A 23,869-nucleotide genomic window follows, 5' to 3' on the forward strand; every position below is an offset into this window, starting at 1 on the left:
TCAGTTAGCCAGAACACCACTTATCCTGGGTGTGGCCAAGTTTCCTGTGGTTCCATAAAGTTTGTTTCCAGCCACCAGTCCTGGCTCTCAGCGTTCTCTGCTGTTATTTAGCTGTAATTTACCCCAAAATGTCTTCTAAAAGCCCAGTAAGCCGTGAAAGTGTTGATAATGTGCTAGAAAATATTGACGTCCTGTTGTCTGGAAAATTCTCTCACCCAGCACCATTCAGGTCATGAGGGTGCCGGACGAGAGGGGTTCAACCTGGACTTAAAAAACATTATAATGTCCCTTCTCAGTCTTCTTTTTTCCAAACTAAACAAGCCCCGTTCTTTCAGTACTCCCTCTTAGCTCATGTTCTTTAGACCTTGAATCATTCTTGTTGCCCGAGTGGTTGATCCATGAAAGGACCTGGCCTGGCAGGAGACTCTGATTCACTGACATTACAATGGCTTCATTTCTTTGAAAGGCAGGGCTAGGAGGCCATCGGACTGAGGCCAGGTCTACAGGAGACAGATTGACCCAGCTACGTTGCTCAGAAGAGTTAAAAGCCCACCCCCTCGAGTGATGTAGTTAAACCAACTCAGTCCCCAGTGCAGACAGCGTTCAGTGGAAGAATTCTTCCATTGCCCTCGTGCTGCCTCTCTGGAAGGTGGATGAACTCCGGTGACAGGAGACTTCCGCAGTGTTTCTAGTGAGCAAAAAGCCCAAGACGCAGGATGCCCTGTCACTGACCTGCTGTGCTTCTGGGCTAGTCCCTCACCATTCATCTGCCTCACCCCTTTAGATTGTGAGCTCTTTGGGGCAGGCCTTGCTTCCTTTGCATTTGGCAGGGTTTTGACCTTGAATGAGGCCTCTAGCCTAGTCTACAGGCAGAATGGGTGGATGGTCCTTATAGGACTGATGCACAGTTTCAGCCATGATGCATGCAATTATGACGGGTAACAACACTCATACATTTAATTGGTACTCCTAAGCAGCATATAATTGCACAAAGGCTCGTCAGTACGTGTCATAATTGTAAATAATAAGGCTGGGCATGGGACCCTACAGAGGAATGGCTATTAAACGTGAAAAAAAACATATGAGCGACACTGTTCATTCTGACTATCACCAGCACCTATGCAGGGAATTCAGATTGCACCAGTGGTCTGCAAAGCTCTCAGTACCAAGATTTGTGGGCAGGAAGGGAGGCGACCCTTTTACGCCGGGCTCCCCACAGCTTGGCAAACAGGAGAATGGCTTCTTCAGCCTAGCTTCTGCCCCTAGATATTAAAGCTTATGGGCCAAACTGTCCACTCTGCTTCTTCCAGAGGAAGGAGCCAGATATCACGGCTGGCGAACGCTGGCTTTTGAGCATCGTCTATGTCCATCTCAGCCAACACAAGCTTGCCCGTGGCTCCTCTGAAGCAGTGTTTCTCCAGCTTTTCGGTGCCGGGGACTGGCTTGCTGCCTTCCTAAGCTGTGCCAGGGGGATCTCAGAGTCTGGCACCAGTCCATGGCCCAGTCACTGAGAAACACTGATCTAGAGCAGTGGGGGTCAAAGTCCAGGTTGTGACCCAATACTGGGTTGCAGAATGTTAAGCTCCAAAAGCAACGAGGGGGCTGGTGGGGGGTGCTAACTGGTGGGGTTTGTGCTGCCTCTTCTGACACTGCAAACCCCACTGTGCCCCAGAAGCAGCCAGCAGTTCCAGCCCCTATGTGAGGAGGCCACACAGCTCTGTGTGTTGCCCCTGCCCAGAGCACTGACTCCACACTCCCATTGATCGGGAACTCCCACCGTCTGATGAAATCATGCAGTGAAAACTTGCTGAGTTTCCTATTTATAGCCCCGCTTTCCCCATGCAGAGGACAGTCCAGTCTTAGAGCAGGTTGGGAATTTTTTAACAAAACATTTCTCCCCCTGAAAAAAGCTGATTCGTCAAAACTGAAACGGTCAAAGATGATGAAGCGGGTCTTTGCCCATGAAAGCTTATGCTCCAAAATATCTGTTCGTCTATAAGGTGCCACGGGACTTCTTGTTGTTTCTGAAGATACAGACTAACTCGGCTCCCGCTCTGATACTTGGCATCATTTAGAAAAGACACAGAATTTATACTAAAGGCAGGTTAAAAAAGAAAGGAAAAAAGTGGCTGAATTTTATCGAAAGATTTCAAAATGTTCAAAACCTTCACAGGCTCTGAACCAAAATTTGTGTTTGTCGACTTTGTGAAAATTTTCAAAATTTCAACTTTTCATCCTGTTGTGCGATGGGAACCATTTTTGAAACCTCAGATTTCTCCTGGGAGAGAAATATGGTTTCCTGCCTACTCTGAGTTTATGGATTTATACTAATTAGAGGTGAAATATATGAAAAAAAATATATCCAGTCTCCTGGATACATTGTAGAAACCCTCATAAATTGGATTGTGTGGCATTGAAGCTAGATTTATCCATTGTGCTAAATCAGACCCAGGCCCTAAATCTAGGAGGATAATGCTGTCCTATCTATCACCATATTCCGCTCAAAATTAAATCCATTGAAGGAGTGTAAGTGTAACAAGGAGCAGGCCTGCTGTATATGCATATTAAACATTGACTTAGGATCTTTTACTTCTTAGGTAGAATTAGGCTTCCAGACCTGTTTGCGCAGGCACTAATTTAAACCTTGAAACTTCTTCCAAACTTGCTCTCAGGCTGCAATGGTAACTTGAATGAGGAAGATTTTGAAAACTAACAAGTGAGTTTTATATGTCTCTTTGAAGCACACACAGAAAAATCCTGCACCAGCCTTAGAATTTTAGGTAGCACCAGCCAAGGGTGATAAGCCGCCTTTTCCCCCCAGGAGAGTCCCTTATTTAAGCTGTCTTACAGGCATCCCAACTTTTTAAAGAAAATGGGCAAATTGTCTGGTGTTTTGTGGGGCTTCCGCTCCCTGGCACCCACTCTCAAGGAGGCAGCCCCCGCTGCCAGGGAGCTCCTCTGTTGGGCGGCTGTCCCATTCCCTGGCACCCCACAGAGGCAGCCCCTGCTGTCGGTGAGCTCTGCCACAGGGCAGCCTCTTCATTCCCCGGTGCCCCGCTGCTGGGAGGTTGTGCAGCTCCCATCCTCCACTGCCCCCATTCCTGCAGAGCCCCCATTCCTGATGCCTCACTGTGGGGCAGTTGCCCCCATTGCTGAGGAGCTCTGACATGGAACAGCAGCCCCCCATTCCCAGAGGCCGGTGTCCCATATTTGCCATAGGGCAATGTGGTCACCCTATCACAAAGAACTGGGCTGAGGACACCAGAGAGAGTCAGCAAGGTTATCTCATAGGGCACCTCCAAACTTAACTGCTCGTTTTATTTAAGAAGGGGATGGGGTGTCCAGGGATCCTCGAATCGCCGGGGTAAATGTGTGGTTGCGTAGGTGGTGTAGCAGAGAAGGATTTGGTTTCTTTGACCATGGGATTCTGTTTCAGGAACAGGGATTGCTACGAAGAGATGGGATCCACCTAACGAAGAATGGAAAGAGCATCTTTGCGGGCAGGCTTGAAAACCTAGCGAGGAGGGCTTTAAACTAGGTTCATCAGGGGGCAGTGACACAAGCCCTGAGGTAAGTGGGGAAGGAGTAGGGTACAACAAAGGGGGATTTCCAGGAGAAGAGGAGAAAGTGGGCCAGCCAGCCACTTCTCTAAGGCGCTTGTACACAAATGCAAGAAGGATGGGAAACAAACAGGAGGAACTAGAGGACCCGGCACAGTCTAAGGAGTATGAAGTGATTGGGATAATGGAGACTTGGTGGGATGACTCACATAACTGGAGCACGGTCATGGAAGGGTATAAACAGTTTAAGGACAGGTAGGAGAGAAAAGGAGGAGGAGTCGTGCTCTGCGTGAGGGAGCAGTATGATTGCTCCGAGCTCCAGAAAAAGGAGGGAGTGTCTTTGGGTTAAGCTTAGAGGCGGAAGTAACAAAGATGATGTTATAGTTAGTGTCTGCTATAGACCACCAGATCAGGGAGATGAGGATTTCTTCAGACATCTAAGAGAAGCTTCCAGACCGCAGGCCCTGGTTCTCATGGGAAACTTTGATTATCCAGACATTTGTTGGGAGGCCAATACAGCAGCACACAGACAATCCAGGAATTTTTTGGGGAACGCTGGGGATAACTTCTTGATACAAGTGCTGATGGAACTGACCGGGGCCATGGACAACTTGACTTGCTGCTCACAAACACGGAAGAACTAGCAAGAAAAATAGATGTGGCTGGCAACCTGGGCTGCACTGGTCATGAGATGGTAGATTTCAGGATCCTGACAAAAGGAAGAAAGGTGAGCAGTAACATACAGAGCCTTGATTTCAGATGAGCAGACTTTGACTCCCTGAGAGAACTGATGAGCAGAATCCCCTGGAAAGCAAAGATGAAGGGGACAAGAGTTCAGGAGAACTGGCAGTATTTTAAAGAAGTGTTATTGAAGGCACAGGAACAAACCATCCTGCTGCATAGTAAGAAACACAAATATGGCAGGCAACCAGCTTGGCTTAACAGTGAAATCGTTGGTCAGCTTAAACTCAAAAAGGATGTGTATAAGAAGTGGAAACTTGGACAGATGACTAAAGAGGAGTATAAATATATGGCTGGAAAATGCTGGGCAGTAATCAGGACAGCAAAGGCGCAATTGGAACTGCAGCTGGCAAGGGATGTGAGGGGTAACATGGAGGGTTCTGCAGGCATATTAACAATAAGACGGTTATCAGGGAAGGTGTGGGGCTGTTACTGGATGAGAGAGGTAACCTAGTGATGGATGATGTGAGACAAGCTGAAGTACTCAATGCTTTTTTTGCCTCAGTCTTCATGGGCAAGGACAGCTCCCACACGACGGTGCTAGACAATGTAGTATGGGAAGGTGGAGGGCAGCCCTCAGCAGGGAAGGAACAAGTTAAGAGCTACTTAGAAAGATTGGATGTACACAATCCATGGGTCTGGATTTAATGCACCCAAGGGTACTGAGGGAATTGGTAGACATCATTGCTGAGACTTTGGCCATTATCTTTGAAGACTCCGGGAGATTGGGAGAGATGCCGTATGATTGGAAAAAGGCAAATGGAGTGCCCATCTTTAAAAAAGGAAAAAGAAGGACAATCCAGGGAACTATAGACCAGTCAGTCTTACCTCAGTACCTGGGAAAATAATGGAAGGGATCCTCAAGGAATCCATTTTGGAGCACTTTGAAGAGGGGAAACTGCTCAAAAGTAGTCACCATGGATTCACCAAAGGCAAGTGACCAATCTGATTAGCTTCTGTGATGAGGTCACTGGCTCTGTGGACATGGGGAAGTCAGGGGATGTGATATACCTTGACTTTAGTAAAGCTTTTGATACAGTCTCCCACAACATTCTTGCCCATAAGTTAAGGAAGCATAGATTGAATACATGGACTATAAGATGGATAGAAAGCTGGCTTGACGGTCAGGACCAATGGGTAGTGGTCAATGGCTCAATATCTGGACGGTGGTTGGTTTCAGGTGGAGTGCCCCAAGGCTTGGTTCCGAGGCTGATGTTGTTCAACATCTTTATTAATGACGGGGATGAAGGACTGGATTGTCCCCTTGGCAAGTTAGCGGATGACACCAAGCTTGGGGGAGAGGTAGATATGTTGGAAGCTAGAGATAAGATCCAGAGTGACCTGGATAAATTGGAGGATTGGGCCAAAAGAAATCTGATGAGGTTCAACAAGAAGAAGTGTAGAGTCCTGCACCTGGGATAGAAGAATCCCAAGTATTGTTATGGGCTGGGGACCAACTGGCTAAGCAGCAGTACAGCGGAAAGGGACCGAGGGATTTTACTGGATGAAAGGCTGGATATGATTAAACAGTGTGCCCTTGTAGCCAAGAAGGCCAATGGCACATTGGGGTGCATTAGGAGGAGCATTTCACGCAGATCTAGAGAAGTTGTTGTTCCCCTCTATTTGGCACTGGTGGGGCCATATCTGGAGCATTGCATCCAGTTTTGGGCTCCCCAGTATAGAAAGGATGTGGATGTGCCGGAGCAGGTTCAGCAGAGGGCAACAAAAATGATTACAGGGCTGGAGCACGAGACCTATAAGGATGACTTGGAGGGGTTGATCCTGCTTGAAGCAGGGGGCTGGACTAGATGACCTCCTGAGGTCCCTTCCAGCCCTGTGATTCTATGAGAGACAGATTTGGGCTTATTTAGTTTACAGAAGAGAAGACAGAGGGGTGATTTAATAGCAGTCTTCGACTTCTTGAAGGGGAGCTCTAAAAAGGATGGAGAGAAACTGTTCTCAGTGGTATCAGATAGCAGAACAAAGGGCAATGGTCTGAAGTTACAGAAGGACAGGAGCAGGTTGGATACTAGGAAAAACTACTTCACTAGGAGGGTGGTGAAGCACTGGAGCACGTTGCCTGGAAAGGTGGTGGAATCTCCATGTCTGGAGGTTTTTAAGTCCCAGCTTGACATAGTCATGGCTGGGATGACTTAGATGGGGTTGATCCTGCTTAGGGGAGGGGGATGGCTCGATGACGTCTTGATGTCCCTTCCACCTCTGTGATTGTACGATTCACCTGATACAGGAGGCAGCACCAATCTTTATGTGTACAGCTATTCTTGCACTGCTGCCTACATTGCAAAAAGTTTTCTTAGGAAAACCTACCCAAACAAGCCACTGGTATGATGGTTGCTTCCCAGGCCCAGATCCTCAAAAGATATGTAGGCAAATCCCTCCCTTTGTCCCTGGTCCATCAAGTTTCTTAAGCAGATGCATTGCTTTAAACACATGAACAATCCCACTGACTTCAATGGAACAACTTGTGAGCTTAAAGCTACTTGAGCGCCTTGCTAAATCAAGCACATGCACCCTGATCCCAAAGTCCCATGGGAGGACAGCGTTCATTGCAGGGTTAATTTTGGAAGGTCTCACTGTAGTCCAAAGCAAGCACAACAGGTAAGGGTTCTGGGGAATTTTAACACTTACACAGTGTTTTGCAAACATTAATTAATTGTGACAAGTCATGGCTGAGCTGAGGGGTTGGGAAATGTTTTTCTCCTCATATTTACAGATAGGGAAATTAAAGCAGAAAGGTCGAGGCCAAATTATAAAGTGTCCAAAAATTTTGGGTGATCGACTTGAGAAACCAGGCCTGATCTTTCAGACCAGCTTGGTCTAACTAGAAAGCCCTTAAAATCCCACGTGAAGCAGTCTCTTGTGAATAGCCCTGACCTGTGGGTGGGTCTGACATGTCTACTCATTAAGCTAATGAGGAATGTTTCATTATTTACCTTGCTCTCCCTGCATGTATTTGTTTTATCCACCTGCTATCTTGCTGTGTACTATACAGACTTCAAACACTAGGGGCAGGGCTTGTCTTTTTATTCTGTGTGTGCACAGTGCCTTGTACTGTGATCTCCAAACAGGACCTAAAGGTACTTCTGAAATAATGTTCTAGCATTTGAGGAAATTGAATGTGACACATAAAATAATGCCTGTGATCCCAGATCTTCAGTCCTTTCTTAGACTTAAGCACTCAGAGACAGAGTGGTCTAAAGGACAGTACACTATACTAAAACTAAAACCTGGTTTCTAGTCTCAGCTGCAAGCAAGTCATGGCCCATTTATGCCTCAGTTTGTTTATCTGTAAAATGGTGATCATGATACTGACCTTCCCTGTAAAACACTTTGATTTCTATTAATGAATAGCAATGTATAACAGTAGGGATTTTTATAATTAAACTCAGGACAGGTCCATTTACATCAATGGGATCACTTCTGGAATTAAAGATAAAGAAGCATTTAAATATTTGCAGGATCTAGGCCTTAGGAAACAGGCCCCAGTCCTCACTTGGAACTTAAAGAGAGTTTTGCCTGAGTTAGGATGGCTCCGGTAGTTACTCCAAATTATACACACATTCCATTGCTTCTGAGTGGAATCAAATCCCCTACACAAGCTCTTAGGTGCTTGAACAAGTAACTGATTCTGCAATCACTCATCATAACCAGATAATAGTTGCTGCTTCTAGCATACCTGAGCCAGGATCCGGGCCCCATTGTGCTGGGGGCATAGTGAGAGACAGTTCCTGTCCCAAAGGGCTAACCATGGTTTAATTAATTATTTTCACTCCTGCTATAGCTGCTCAGCTGACAGCACAGGTCACAGCCTTGAGAAGCAGGATCCAGGGCACAGCACACTCCCGGATGCACTAGTAAAGAGTGTGCAAGAATGGGCCAAAGGAAATGCTGTTTCTTGGTGCTATTCTCCCAGTCACAGCCTGCAGCTTGCAAACTACAACTCCCATAATTCCGCTCGCCTTCAGCGGCCCTATTGGTCTCACAGCTCACTCACTCGCATGAGTCCTGGAGCCCTCCCTCCAGCTGGCTTCTCTCTCACTGGGCTGCCGCAGGCTTGACTGGCGGGGCTGGCACCAACCGCAGCAGGCCCATGCTGGGCTGCGGGGGCGGGGTGGAGGGAAGCCTTGGGAAAGGCTCCGTGCCAGCGTAGAGGAAAAAGTGCCACGACTCCACAGAGGCAGCGAGCGGCGAAGTGGTGCCGGGGGGCTGTAGGGAGCGGACGAGGCAAGGGCTTCAGGGCGCATCAGCGGCGCTGTCTCCTGCAGCTTGGGCCCTGGGGTGTTGCATTGGCCTCTGCAGAGCTGGGAAGGGGCGAGAGCAAAGTCTGAAGATCCAGTCAGGTAGGAAACTCGAACCCCCAAAGTCCCCTCTTCCCCCGTGACCGGGGAGGCTAAGCCCGTGACCTCCGCCTTCCAGCCGCAGCTGCAGCCTTCCGAACGCTGGGGCGCCCCGCGTTCCACGGAGCCCGGGCCGGCGTTCCAAAGGGTCCCCCGGCGTTCCAAAAAAGTTCCTCAGCGTTCCAAAGAACGCCAGGCTGGGACACCCCAAAGGGGCGGCGAAAGCCGCGCGTGCGGGACAGAATCAACCCCTAGCGTGGAGGTGGTGGGGATGGAGGGCAGCGATTCCTCCCCCCGTGGATCTAACGGGGGAATCTCCTCCGCGGCTTTTACGCACGCTGCTCTCTGTGCCTGCCCCGCTGCCTCTCTCTCGGTAGCTGGGGCTCAGTTTCCCCTTCGCAGTGCCGGGTGTCTCCGGCCACGTTCACAGCTGGAGCCGGAGAAGGTTACACGGCAGCACAGCTGACGCTGCTTGACGGGAAGTCTCCGGAGATTGAAATGCCTCGCGGAAGCCTTAAACCAGGGCTGGATAATTGCAGAACCCGGTCCGGATGGAGATCCGCTGTGAGCGGCCCCTGGGCTGCCATCCCCTTGGAGAGAGGGGCGTTAGAGCGGCTTCTGGCTGTCAGGCTCGGCGGGGACGTCACGAGCTGCGGCGCCGTGCCCCCGGCCAGCCTGCACGCCTCTCCCGGCCGTGGGCTCCAGGGGGCGAAGGGGATTAAAACGTGGCGGGGGAGTTTGCAGAGCGATTGGAGGAGGAGTTTTCGCCTCCGGCCGCGGGGCGATCCGTGCCCCGCAGCCGCTCGCGCCGCTTTCCCGGGCGGATCGGTTTGCTGCGGGCGGGGGTGGCCAGTCCCTGGCGGATGAATGGGGGCGGGGGGGGATGCAGTGGCACGTGGACGGAGTCTCCTCCGCCCTCAGTGCCTGTTTCCGCCTTGCTGTCCATCTGCGTACCCGCGGGCTGCCTTCCGTCTCTCCCTCGGCCCCTTTTCCCCGCCCCCGCCAGGCCAATGGCTTCAGTTGCCAGTACGGCTCCCTCTAAATTTTTTTTCCATCCCTGGGCAGACTAAATTTTACGTGCACCAAGGCACGTGTGGATGTGCACCACCCATAGAATCGCATGCTGCCTTCTGTGGGCGCTCTGCTAATTAGCTGGGTGGCACCTGAATCTCTGGATCTAATGTGCACCACCCGTGGGCTCAGCTTACAGGGAGCAATGGTTGCTGGCCACAGGCTCTGCCTGCTCCCTGTGAGTGCTCTGGGAGCCCTTAGCATGGCATGTCTCTTGCCTGCCACTCCTGGGGACCCTGTTGCAGGCGCCTGCCCAGGGCCAAGCCAGGGAAGCGTTGAGCTAGTGAGGGAGTTAAAGCCGCCAGTCTGCGATGGCTGCTGGCTCTGGCTGCTGCAGCCTGCTTTGCCTCTGGACGGGTCAGTGTCGGACCCAACCAAGGCTGTTGAGCCCTCGCCGCAGCTCACTTAATGCAGTCAGGGATGCAGCAAGTAAATACTGAAGTGTCTCTCTGGGGAAGCTGAGGCATGCAGGCATTTCCCTCAGACTGGCACTTAACTCTGGGGCAAGGGAGGGGTAATCAGGGCTATTCCCATGGAGGCATCACACCGAAGTCAATATTTGCTTATCAACCAATAAGTTAGCTGGGATGTGTATTAGTCCTCTGTCACCTCAGTTACAGCTGGATTTATAACAGCGTCCCGCCCACATCCCTCTAGGATTTCTCTGTCTCTGTCGCAACCAGCAAGGAGTGACGACTGGACATCCAGCTGTAAACCCTGCCAGGCCGTCTCTGAAATAGATTGTCCTCAGACCTAACCACCTCTCCCCACTGAAATAGCAACAGCAAACTTTTAACAGCCCCCTCTGTTGCAAATATTTGCAACAAATTCCTTTGACTGTAGTTGGAGCTGATCTGGTAGAATTCTGTAATCTGATTAAATACAGTTACCAGCGGTTACAACCATTACTGTATTTTTTTTTAAGGTGAGGAAGGCTTTCAGCTGTGTTAACCTACAAAATAAGTCATTGGTGCAGAGTCATTGGTGCAGAATTAGAGGATCACAGTGGCACAAAGATGGTAATAGAGATGTGAAAGCCAGTAAGGACAGAAAAGCTGTACACAGTCAAATAACCAATACGTCTCTGATTCTGTAACTGACTGCAGGAGTTACATCAGTAGATGTACACTTGCCTGCATGTTGTCAGTTGTATGATGGGCCGGTGGGCTGAAGCGCAGATCTGTGTTCTGTGTCTGGTTCTACTGCTAGCCTGCTGGATGAACTAGAGTACGCTGTGTCACTTCTCTGCCTCAGTTTCCCTGTCCTATAAAATGGCAAGAATGGTGTTCTATTTCATAGAATCATAGAATACTAGGACTGGAAGGGACCCCGAGAGGTCATTGAGTCCAGCCCCTTGCCCTCATGGCAGGACCAAATACCATCTAGACCATCCTTGATAGACATTTATCTAACCTGTTCTTAAATATCTCCACAGATGGAGATTCCACAGCCTCTCTAGGCAATTTATTCCAGTGTTTGACCACCCTGACAGTTAGGAACTTTTTCCTAATGTCCAGCCTAAACCTCCCTTGCTGCAGTTTAAGCCCATTGCTTTTTGCTCTATCCTTAGAGGCCAAGAACAAGTTTTCTCCCTCCTCCTTATGACACCCTTTTTGATCCCTGAATTTGTGTTTGTAATGTGCTTTGAGGGAAAAGTGCTAAAGAAGAGTTAGTTTTGTAATGCACCCAATACAATTGGATTGGGTAGGGTAGGGTAGGGTAGAAGAAGAGCCAGGTATCTACAAGAAGGATCAAAGTTCCAATGGCAGCCTTGAGAGAGAGAAAATATAGGAAAGTGCCCAAGAACTTGCAAGGAGAGGTCTCTTTGGGTTGGGAATACAAAGCAAAATGAAGGTCTTGCCCCAGGCAGCTCTGATGTGACTGTGCCTGGAGTATGGGATGGGGCCCAGAACTGATCTCTTCAAATCAGAACAAGATAAATAAATACTTGCAGGGCCCAGCCAAAGGGGAAGGCAGAAGATGAATAATTTAGGCTAGTAGCAGGATGTATCTGAGAAGACTTCAGCTGATTAGAGCAAACTTTTTAACAATAGCTATTGGGGGAGTCCTCCCAAGGGAAGACGTTGAATGTACCACTGGTTAGTATCCCTGAGACCAGTGGTTTTCACCTGGTGGTGTGTGGACCCTTGGGAGTCTGCAGGCTCCTAAGTCTAAGATTTCCACAGAGGTCTGCACCTCCATGTGAAATTTTTTTAGGAATCTGCAAATAAAAAAGGTTGAAAGCCACTGGCTAGACCAAGCCCAACACTCTCAGGTAATAAGGGAAGTATCTGACGTTGACAATGAGGGGTCTAGCTCTGATTCTCTTTGTAAACCTCAACTGCCATGGTTATTTTACGTCTGTTGATCTGAGTTTTACAAAGACTGTTCCTTAAACGGATGAGTAGGAAAACCTACTGTCTTTGTAACACCGAGAAGATAACATGAGAACCTCTTGCTGAAGCAAACGCTGCAAAGAGAGTCCTACCAAGGGGTTGGAAGACCACTGCTAGATTCTTCTTTTAAGGACATAAAGGGCACTATCATCTCTTTTACAAAAAATATCCCTTTGGAAATGAGATTTTTGTCTGTCTCTAGGCCAAAAATCATTTACTTAAGAGACCAGAGGAGTTGCATCCAATAGCTACCATTTGGAAGGTTCCATAGAGGGACAAAAATAGTCAGCATTGTCAGATCCAAACAGTGACCTCTTAGATTCCTTTTAGTAAAAGCTGCAAAATTATAACTGGGAAAAATACAGTATAAAGGTACTGGAAACCAGCTGCAGTTGCCCAGCCTGGTGATGGCTCATTAAAAGTACCTACGCAGACTAAATAACTTACAGCAGTAACCCATGAGTGGGGCGCCTTGCGTGAAGAGGCTGTCAGTACTGAACAATATTCAGTGCCTCTTTGGAATGTTAATATTTAACAGTGGAGTGGGTCCGTGAGAGGTGTATACTTTTCTCCCCATTAACCTGTGGCAGTATCTTCCTGCCAGAAATCTGTACAGGAATCTGTGGACAAAGTTCTGGTAGAGGCATCATCTGTGTGTTAACAAACTGCTCCGGCCTGGCTTTCTGGCTTAAAGAACTGTAATACTGAATCGGACCAAAGGTCCATCTAACCCAGTCTCCTGTCTTCTGACAATGACCAGTGCCAGATGCCCCAGAGGGAATGAACAGAACAGGTAATCATCAAGTGATCCATTCCCAGCTTTTGACAACAGATGTGAGGGACATCATTCCTGCCCATTCTGGCTAGTAACCATTGCTGGACCTATCCATCATGAATTTATCTGGTTCTTTTTTTGGACCCTATCACAGTCTTGGACTTCACAACATCCTGTGGCAAGCAGTTCCATTGGTTAACCGTGCAATGTGTACAGAAATACTTCCTTTTGTTAGTTTTAAACCTACTACCTAATAATTTCATTTGTGACTCCCTAGTTCTTGTGTTATGGGAAGAGGAAATAACTCTTCTTTATTCACTTCTCCCACATCAGTCATGATTTTATAAACCTCAGTCTGTTCATGTGGCCAGACTCCTTTTGAAGTATCTGCTTATGGGATCAGGCCCTAACTGTGTAATTCTATCATGCTCACTTCTAGTCTTCTTTGCAGCGGCCCAGTGATGTTAAGGGGGCAATGGTGAGATTATTGCTGGAGCAACTGCCCTTTTGAATGCTTGAGGCTTGTTTCTTTTTTTTTTTTAAAGCCATATTAGTGCCTTCTCTGTTTGGTGTCCGGTGATATCGTCTCATTTTTCCAAAGAAGCAGAAAATGCTGTTTAGGATTGGGTGTTCGCTCAGCACCCTCCTCCTTTGATCTGTGTGAACTATGTCTTTAATCAGTTTGCGGTGGCTCCATGAAGCAAGAGTCTCCCTTGCCCACAGTGGTGCGTGGCTGTGGAGCTAGCCAGAGAGTGACTTCACTTCACTTGGTAGCTCCAGTGTAACTGCTTTTTTCCCTTGTATACTTTAACTTCACAAACCTAGTGGGGTGAGTCATTCTCCAACCAGTGAGAGCAAAGCAAAGTGTGGAGGGTGTGATCCCAGAGATGTGACTTTCTCTGCAGTTAAGACCCTTCCCCACCCATAGTGCAGCTTTTCAAACGGGTTGTTTTTAGTAGACCAGCGTAGGAGGCGTTCATTTCAAAAGCTAGCCTGTGCAGAGGGGCTCCTCATTTGAGCAGCGTTGGCGCTCAGGGGTTAGTGTAGCTGTTTGACTCTTGTCCTGAAGTTGTTGGTTTTCTTACTGACAGTTGTTGTCCTGCTACTGCTGAATCGCACAAAGAAGTTTTACTTGTGCTGCATTCTCGGTAGGCTTTAATAGAGCTACTCTCACAAATGACTACCAGCCTGAGTCAAGCTCTGCCGGATCAGGTCTTAGTTTGTCATTATACTGGAATTTTCATCTTGATTTTTGTTTTTTCTTTTAAACTTGGGCTTCTGTTCTGCTGAAATGCATCCTAAGATGCCTTGCTGGTAATCCCCACAGTATATCAGCTTGGAAGGATCCACCTGGAATTCATTTTGTGTCTTTTTTTACTTTTCTGGTGCTGCTAGAGCTGTTGTGAATTCCAGCTTCATCTTTGATATTACAAAGCTGCTCCTTCATTGCTGGCATTCTTGCGTTAGCCCAAGGTTACCATGCTGTGATCCTACATACCGTGTGCATTCTCTCTAACTGAAACTATTTCCTCTAAAAGTTTGTTTACAGCCACCAGTCCTGACTCTGTGTTCTGTGCTGTTAGGTAGCTGTAATTTACCTTTACGTGTCTTCTAAGAGCCCAGTAAGCAGAGGAGGCGTTGGCAATGTGCTAGAAAATACTGACCTCCCATTGTCCGGCAAATTCTCTCCTTTGGCACCGGTCAGATCCCAAGAGAGCTGGATGAAAGAGGTTCAGTCTGTAGAATCACAGATACTGCTTTCAGGTAGTTGTGGGTCACTTAACATAGAATCTGTGAATCTGTTTAATGTTTATGGAAGTTATTCCTGGAGATTTGCATCATTCTGTCTGAAAAAAGCTATTTGAGCTTTTATTTATTAAAGTAAATGCCTATTTATATTCTTGTGAAGGGGAGAGAGAACACACGTCACCAAGGTACTCACTCCCTGTAGTTTAAATGTGCAGGACTGACGCTAGATTTTTAGGAGATCAGTTTTATACTGACCACACAAAATAACACAGCTACAGACAACTTTTTCCCCATAAAATCCTTACAACTTCAACCCAGGATCACAGGGCTACACAGAGAGAGCTAGAATTTCACATATCTGTTTTCTCCTTGGGAAGGAATTTTGTGCGTCTTGTCTAATGCAGCCACAAAAATTCTCGTTTTCATTCTGTAGGTAGCTTTGGAAAGGCAAAGGCAACTCTTCCAAATTATGCACAGTTTTTAAAAGGAGCTGGTGTTAGGGTGAGCACAGGATGCTGCGAGGTCATCATAGTCAGGCTGGTTAGGGGAAATTTCTGGTGCTTTTCCTAATGCCCTACAACCGGGGGCCCTAGAAACTTGATGGTTCAGCATGAATGGTAAGATTCCTTTATTAAATTACATGGAGTCCTACTCAGGGTTCACTCTATTTGTTTCCATCCGTGGGCAGAGTAAATTTTGTTACGCATGCTGAGGCATGTTGTATGCTGGGGACTGACAGGGTAAGCCGCAGTACAGCAGAAAGGGACGTAGGGGTTATGGTGGATGAAAGGCTGGATATGAGTAAACAGTGCGCCCTTGTAGCCAAGAAGGCTAATGGCATATTTGGGTGCATTAGGAGGAGCATTGCAAACAGATCTAGAGAAGTAGTTTATTCCCCTCTTTTCAGCACTGGTGAGATCACATCTGGAATATTGTGTCCAGTTTTGGGCCCCCCAGTATAGAAAGGATGTGGATTTGCTGGAGCAGGTTCAGCGGAGGTCAACAAAAATGATTAAGGGGCTGGAGCACATGATCTATGAGGATAGGCTGAGGGATTTGGGCTTGTTTAGTTTACAGAAGAGAAGACTTAGGGGTGATTTAATAGCAGCTTTCAACTTCCTGAAGGGGAGCTCTAAAGAGGATGGAGAGAAATTGTTCTCAGTGGTGACAGATGGCAGAACAAGGAGCAACGGTCTGAAGTTGAAAAGGGAGAGGTGTAGGTTGGATATTTGGAAAAACTACTTCACCAGGAGGGTGGTGAAGCATTGGAATGTGTTGCCTAGAGAGGAGGTGGATTTTTCATCCCCGGAGGTTTTTAAGTCCTGGCTAGATAAAGTCCTGGCTGGGATGACTTAGTTGGGGTTGATCCTGCTTGAAGCAGGGGGCTGGATGAGATGACCTCCTGAGGTCCCTTCCCGCTCTGTGAGTCTATGTATGGACATGCACCACTAGCAGAAGCAAAGGCTGCCCAGTGTGGGTGTCTGTGGGTGCTCTGCTAGTCCTCTAGAGTCTTGATAGGACATGAATCTCTCCTGGGCATCCACCCAAGTTTTCAGTTACATGGAACACTGGTTCTGCCTCTTTCAAAACACTTATTAAGGCCTTAGTGCATATGTTGAATGCTGCCTCCTTAATATTACAGCCAGCTCCTTTTTCACGACTAAAAATGATACCTGCTAGTCTTGCTCCCCTCTGGCAAATCCCTTCTGGGCACGAAAACAATTCTTGTGGATACACTAAACAAGACGCACAAAATTCCTTCCCAAGAAGAAAATAGAAATGTGAAATTCTAGCTCTCTCTGCATAGCTCCATGATACTGGGTTGAGGTTGTAAGGGTTTTATGGGGAAAAATTTTGTTTGTGGCTGTGTTATTTTGTGTGATGAGAGGAAAACTAATCTCCTAAAAATAGTGTCAGTTCTGCACATCTAAACTACCAGTAATGAGTATCTTGATGATGTGCGTTCTCCCTCCCCTCCACAAGAATATAAACATGTTTTACTTTCATATTAAACAAAGTCTCTTACAGAGCATAGAAATCGCTTTTATGGCTCAAATTGTAATGTAAAATAATTTCCCAGCACTCCCACTAAATAACCTTAATTAGTCTGTGCCAAGGGCCTTGCTGGAACCTTGCTTGATGGTCCTAGAGCAGGGATAGCTGAGTGGTTAGAGCATTGGCTTTGTAAAGCCAGGGTTGTGAGTTTAGCCCTTGTGGGGGACCTTTCATGGGTCTGGGCAGGTTGGATTAAAACAAAAAGTCTGCCGGGGATGGTGATAAGTGCTGCTGCAAGTGCAGGGGACTGGACTTGATGACCTCACAAGGTCCCTTCCAGTTCTATGGTACGCAAAAAAACTTCTCTAGCTGGTACAAGGTTTTCAGGCTCCTTCAGCTTTATGTGAGATGGTCTGAGAACCAGGTGGAAGAAGTAGGAGTATTGGTTTACATTTCTCTTCTGGACAGCCATAGCCTTCCAGAGGGAGCTCTGAACGCTTGACAGGTTCTGCTGCCCCCTACTCCTCCCATATGAGTTAATCCCTTTCTCCTACCTTAAATCCTCTGCTTCCATGTTTGCACATCGCTAAATAAAACCCAGCCAAGCCTGGGTGTGTGGTGGTCCAGGTGGGCTTTCTTGACACAAATACTGGGGGGGGAAATCATTAACTGCAACACCGCCATTGTAGTGCCCTCTCTGACACTTTGGTTCAACAGTGCTGCATGCCATGAAAGTCGACAAAAAAACTGCAAATTGTACCGCAGCGCGCACATGATACTGCTTCATGTAACAATTGTGCAAAATAGTAGCACTTCAGTCACGCCATATGCTGGTGTTCGACAAGGATGAGTAGCCACCCCAGAACTCTTCAGCACTGTCACAGGCTTCGTGGTTGACTAGATGCCGTGTAAATGCCTTCGATGATAAACTCCTCACCGATGTCCGTGCTACTGATGCTGGAGCACTAGTTGTCACCTCGGTGGAGGACCTTTGGGAAGTTCAGCAGCACAGGCTGGCCCCACACTTAGCTGTGGTAAGATCCAAATTTGTCCCGTGGGTGAGTTTGAATAGACCAAGTTCTAGCATCTCAGTGGGTGGCCAGTCAAGATTGTTGAGGATTTCTCCTACCGAGCTCCATTGAGAAGCATCAAGATCTAATTTGACACCTGCGCTTCAAAAGCGTCAGCAGTGACGACGGAGCACTTCCATCGTGAATGTCTCTTGCAGACAGAATGCCCCAGTAAGTACAGAGATGAAGCTGAAGATGTTGGATGTGGTGGTGGTCAAGATTCTGACCTATGGGATTGAAAAGAAGTCGGACCCTATTCAGATGATGTGTCTCCAAGTGATCAGAAACATCAGGCGGTACACATTCAAATCAATGAAGATCCATTTCCTAACTAAACAGGCCTTGTGCTTTCAGTCACCAAATGCCTGCCTATCAACTTCCCTGTGAAAACTATCTTGAGCTCTGACCCAATTAAAGCAGGATGGAAAGAACTCTTCCCCTCCACCAAAAAAGGCCTAAACCAGAATCACTGTACGGTGTCTGGACTCCTCTCTCTTTCATAGGCGTCCTATTGTCCAGAACTGAATCTGGCACATTACATCTTGAAGACGCGTAATACATTCAATGAGCTCTGTGTTGGCCAGCCAACAACTTGATTAACCAATCCACTGCATGGGAAAAGATGGCCAAATTGACTAAAGTAGAATTAAGTATTTTAAAAATCTTAATGTAAATATCTAGTAACCAGAGTATTCATGCAACACAGTACTAAACAATAGTGTGAATTGATTTTTCAACCAGCAAGGAGGAAACCTTGCATGAGAATTGATGATTAATCTTGGTTTGTAATTGCTCTTTGGAGGGTGGAAAGTCTCATTTTCAGTTGTTTGATGAATATCATCTTGCCTGTTCACTACCACATAGTTCCTTTACACTAAATTTGCTACTACTATTGGCTAGCAGTGTGATGTACGATTTCCATGCACACCCTTGTTTGACACACTTATTTGTTCAGATGTTTTGGTTAGAAATTGGTGAATGGCACACGTTTAACTAAATTACTTGGTTTAGGTCAGGCTGCACTTGAAGGGAAACTGGGTCAATGAAAAATGTACCCTGAACCCATTTTTTTAAAGCCTATCCCAACCCAGGTCTGCCTGGCTTTAAATGGGTATTAGATGTCTAAAATCTTACTCATGCTGCACTGAGGACACCATTTTTAGGGTGTGCTGTTCTGTCCCGACAGACACAACCTTGCATGCGCTGGCTGCACAAGGCTCTGGTGGCAGGGTTGGCCTTCTCTCTGCAGTGTGACTTCGCATGCATCCCACATTTGAACTTAAAGGCAGGCCCAGCTGTTCCCAGATGTATTGGAATGCCCATTGATCTAGGGAGTGGCTGTTCTAATCAGCATAGTCAATACACACATTGGTTCTGCTGGATGGTGACTCAAACTGAAAATGAATGCAGTATCCAGTGCTGGTGTCAGGGCCTCAGAAAGGGAATTGAAAAGAGCTGCAAGAGTGACTCGTGGTCTGGAAAATATGACATTTTAGTGAGACTTCAGGAGCTCGGTGATCTGTAGCTGAGCTAAGAGAGTGTTGAGAGGTAACTTGGCCGTGTTCTGTAAGTACGGGGGGCAGGAGGGGAAAGAGATTTCTGAGAGCTCAACAACCTACCAGAAAAGTCACCGTGAGAGCAAATTGGAAGCTGAAGCTAGAGACGTTTCTAACCTGAATTTAAGTTGCAAGTTTCTGACAGCAGAGGTAATTGGCAGTTGGAACGACTGACTTAGGGAGGGTGGTCAGGTTTGGCTGGATGTATTCCTGGAGGTTTCATAATATGGATATAATCCTAAATGCAGCGAGGCCCTAACATTTTCCTCCTGTACCTCCCCCTCCTTTTACTAGTCATGGAATCTGTCTGCGTGTCCCTTCCTCCTGTGTTACTGCTAGGTAGCTCAGAAGAGGAACTTGGGCAGAACTGGGATTAGAGGAGGAATTGGGCGAGGCTGTGGACAGGGTAGAGCTAGAGCAGAGTGGGGCTAGGTGGCACTTGTTTCCCCATCCCCAGGCGGGCCTGAGCTCTGCCGTGCACCCTCTGAACCGTCCTCCAGTTTGGGGATCGTTCTTTAACGATCAATCTCTAATTCCTGGAGGCTCCAGGACAGTCTTGGAGGGTTGGAATTTGCAGTGGTCAGTTCTCCATCGCTTGCAGCCTTGAAATCGGAGCTGGGTATGTTTCTGCCATATGGGCTGTAGCACCATCAGAAGTATGTCTGGCCACAGGAATCACGGGGTGAGGTTAAGTGACCTTTGTTAGGCAGGGAGGTCTAGCTAGATCAGGGGTTGGCAACCAAAATAGCAAGAAGAGCCTTTTTTTTTTTTTTTTAAAACCAAATTTGGAAAGAAAAAAAAAACCTCAATAATTCAACAGCCGCAATGCATGTGTCAATATGAGGTGGTCCATAATAAATAATGTCAAACTGTACTTTTTGTAACCCCTGTTTTAAGAACAGCACACACACAGTGATGTGATACATATTTACTGCAGGATGTTCACAAATTTTTACATGCTATTCTATTTCCTCACACTTTACGGGCTTGTCTACACTACCACCTTCCTTCGAAGAAAGGGTGGTAATTAGGGGGTTGGGAGTTTACTAATGAAGTGCTGCTATGCATACTCAGCACTTCATTAAGCAAATTCCCCTCTCCCCCCCACCCCCCGGTGGCAACTTTAAAGTTTTAAACTACCAAGTACCGGTGCGCATCTAGCCTCAAAATTTTGAGGAGTAAATGGACTTCAAAGTTGCCCCGGCACTTCGAAGCACCGGTGGGTGTGCCGTGGCTAGACGCGAGCCGGTACTTGGAAGTTTAAAACTTCGAAGTTGCCGTGGGGGGGAATTTGCTTAATGAAGTGCTGCCTGTGCATGGCAGCACTTCATTAGTAAACTCCCAACATCCTAATTACCATCCTTCCTTCAAAGGAAGGTGGTAGTGTAGACAAGCCCTACATATGTGTGTTTGTACCACTGTCTTCCTGGCTTTCACACCCAAACCTATTTTCATTATGCCAGTTTTACTTCACATTTAATTTCAGATTTTTTTCTGACAATGCGCGTTGCCCTTCCCAGCTGGAATGCCGCAGGCTTCCTTTTCCTCTTCAAATTCAAAACTTCATTAGGAACACGATCAAAGCACAGGTGCAGTATCTTATCCCCCAGTGCACTGCACGTTCTAAAGGGGGAATTATCCAATGTTTTGCGATCACCTGTTGTTTGCTGTTTAGATACAAGTTCATTGTTGGGCTTTTAGATATGCACCGTTTTACTTTGTAATTATAGCATTGGGAGCCACAAAGAAGTCCTTAAAGAGCTGCAGGTTGCAGACCCCGGGCATGATTGGAATGGTCTCTTCTGGTGTTGGGAACTGCAGTGTGTGTCTTGGTACTTGTGTGTCAAGGGCATGGCTGAATTGACAGCATTCGTGGGGTGCGAGCTGGGTTGGCTGTGGGCTTGCTGGTGCCCGGAGTGACTCCTGCCTTAACCGACATTTATTACCTTTTAGGCCTTCCTCTGGAGGGAATAACGCTTGAGCGGTGTTGCCTGTAAGCTGAGCGCTTGGGCAGCCACCCAGGACAAACTCAGGTGCCACCCAGCTGCTTAGCAGAGTGACCCCAGCCGGCAGTTTGTGCTTCTATTGGTGGGAAAACATCCACACATGCCTTGGTGCACAGAACAAAATGTATTCCACCCGTGGATGGAAAAAAATAGAGGAAACCCTGCGTGTGAACAGCCTTGATGCTAAGCAGGCAATGGGTGTGTTTGGGTAATGTGTGCGGAGCCCTGCTGCTAAACAGAAGGGCAACTGGTGGGTACCCTCTCTTGCTGTTGTGGACATGGCTGCAGTATAAATCCAGTCCTAACCCTAACTTATATTATAGCCTCAGTAATTCAAACACCTCCCTGCTGCTACTGGAGTAAGTGCTAGAGAACTTGAATAGAACAGCATACAATGGCAGGGGGTTTTGGGACCCTTACTTAAAAAAGTAAGATTGGGATGGGGGGAGAGAGAGAGTAAAAAGCAACGCTACAGGCTGGGGTCTCTGCTTCCCACTACTAGACTTGTATGTATTTTTCCTTCGGCAGTTTCATACCTGGAGACAAGCCGTATCCATGCAGAAAACGCAGGCTCGAATAACTCAGATTCACACTTCATTTTTGGCCTAACACAGGTGTCAGGCTTCAGATCATAATTAAAGGACTAGCTCTGAGGTGTATAGGGAGGATTACATACTGCTGCAGGGAATAACTTTTTTTGCTGCAAGTTATTACAGTAAACTCTTTCATATCCAGCTGCCTCGGGACCGGGAGGTTGCTGGATATGTGAATATTCAGGATACTAGAGAGGGATACCTATCAATGCATGATGCTGAAGAAAAAAAAGATGAGGTATTAAGAAACAAACAAATGTATACAGAGTACTTTATTTGTCAACACCGGTAGTCTTGTATGCTGTAAATTTATATTTGCTGTATTTATTTGTATTTCAGTGTACTGTACTTACGGAAAATGTACCTAAATTTTACTTACAGTTAAAATGCTGGTTATATGAGAGTGCCAGATATGGAAGAGTTTTCCTCTAATACCCACTGTAAGGGGGAGCACACGATGAAGTCTTGATCCTGGCTTGTTCTCAAGTAATGTAAATGCCTTCAAATGTGTTAAGGGTTGTCACAAAGAGGATGGTGACCAGTTGTTTTTCATGTCTGCTGAAGATAGGACAGGAAGAAAGTGGCTTCATCTGAAGCCAGGGAGATTTAGATTGCATAGCAGAATGTTTCCCCTCACTACAAAGATAGGAAGGGAGGTGATGGAATCCACATCATTGGAGGTGTTTGAGAACATGGCCATCAGAGCTGATCTAAGTACATGTGGCACTGTCCCAGAACAGGGGCTGGGTGTGTGATGGAAGAATGGGGTGATGGAGTGGACTGGAGATGATACCCTGAGGTCTCCCACATGTCTGGGAGTATGTGTGCTAGCAAGGCCACATTCCACCGCTAAAGGATGGAGTGAAAAACATGACTTGATTGCAAACGGGTATTTCCCTTTAGCCTCTAAAGCACTGAATGTGTTTCTGGGCGCACTAGTGCTGGAAGGGAAGGAATACAGGACTCCTGATGATTCCTGGCATGCTGTTCATACCCTTGGGCATTGTGTAATGCCATGTTTCTCACACTGTGGGTCCTGACCCTCCTGGGGTGAGGGGTTGTAAGCAGCTTAGAGCGGGGTCACAGGTGAATTCATTTTTTTTTCTCTGGCCCCTCGACTGGCAATCCATCGACACTGATCACGATTACCGATAGTCCGGCTCGGCTTCTCTCGCGAATGCCCATGTGTCTCCGACGTCTCCCCTGACTATCTAAATGCCTATCCTGTGATCTCAGACAGTTGGGTTCGGCTTCTTCCACAAACATTCGTGTGTCTCCGACGTCTCTGCTGATGTGGCATAGTGTTTACTAGTACAACATCTTTAGCAGTCTGTGGAGTGTATGTGGAGTTCCAGTCTTTTATCAATTACTATAAATTTATAAAAACTTTTATTGGTTGTTTTAAATTTTTAGCCTTACAACATGGAAAGGTTTTTGTTGGGTGGGAAGCAAAAAATTGATGACAAATCTATTGACGTTGCTGATAAAAATAGGCCTAGATCAAGAAAGTATGATGAAAGTTACATATTAATGGTTTTCAATCCTGCTGGAAAAGTATAACTAGTGGGGTTCCGCAGGGGTCAGTTTTAGGACCGGTTCTGTTCAATATCTTCATTAACGATTTAGATATTGACATAGAAAGTACACTTGTTAAGTTTGCAGATACCAAGCTGGGAGGGGTTGCAACTTCTTTGGAGGATAGGGTCATAATTCAGAAGGATCTGGATAAACTGGAGAAATGGGCTGAGGTAAACAGGATGAAGTTTAATAAGGACAAATGCAAAGTGCTCCACTTACGAAGGAACAATCAGTGTCACACATACAGAATGGGAAAGGACTGCCTAGGAATGAGTACAGCAGAAAGGGATCTAGGGGTTATAGTGGACCACAAGCTAAATATGAGTCAACAGTGTGATGCTGTTGTGAAAAAGGCAAACATGATTCTAGGATGCATTAACAGGTGTGTTGTGAACAAGACACGAGAAGTCATTCTCCCGCT

The 23,869-nt window shown here is 46.9% G+C and overlaps 1 protein-coding gene across 4 annotated transcripts in view; it reads left to right on the forward strand.

Annotated features, from left to right (window-relative positions):
• The first annotated feature begins 7,717 nt into the window (after positions 1 to 7,717).
• RRBP1 (ribosome binding protein 1) overlaps positions 7,718 to 23,869 on the forward strand; it is a 66,866-nt gene continuing 50,714 nt past the window's right edge. Inside the window, exon 1 of one of the 4 annotated variants that reach the window (XM_074989314.1) lies at positions 7,718 to 8,662. The gene's annotated coding sequence lies outside the window, so the exon portion shown is untranslated. The remainder of the gene's footprint in view (positions 8,663 to 23,869) is intronic. The other 3 variants (XM_074989316.1, XM_074989315.1, XM_074989317.1) reach the window with 3 other exon arrangements.

The sequence above is a fragment of the Carettochelys insculpta genome, chromosome 3 (genome assembly GCF_033958435.1).
Source record: "Carettochelys insculpta isolate YL-2023 chromosome 3, ASM3395843v1, whole genome shotgun sequence".
NCBI classification, from domain to species: Eukaryota; Metazoa; Chordata; order Testudines; family Carettochelyidae; genus Carettochelys; species Carettochelys insculpta.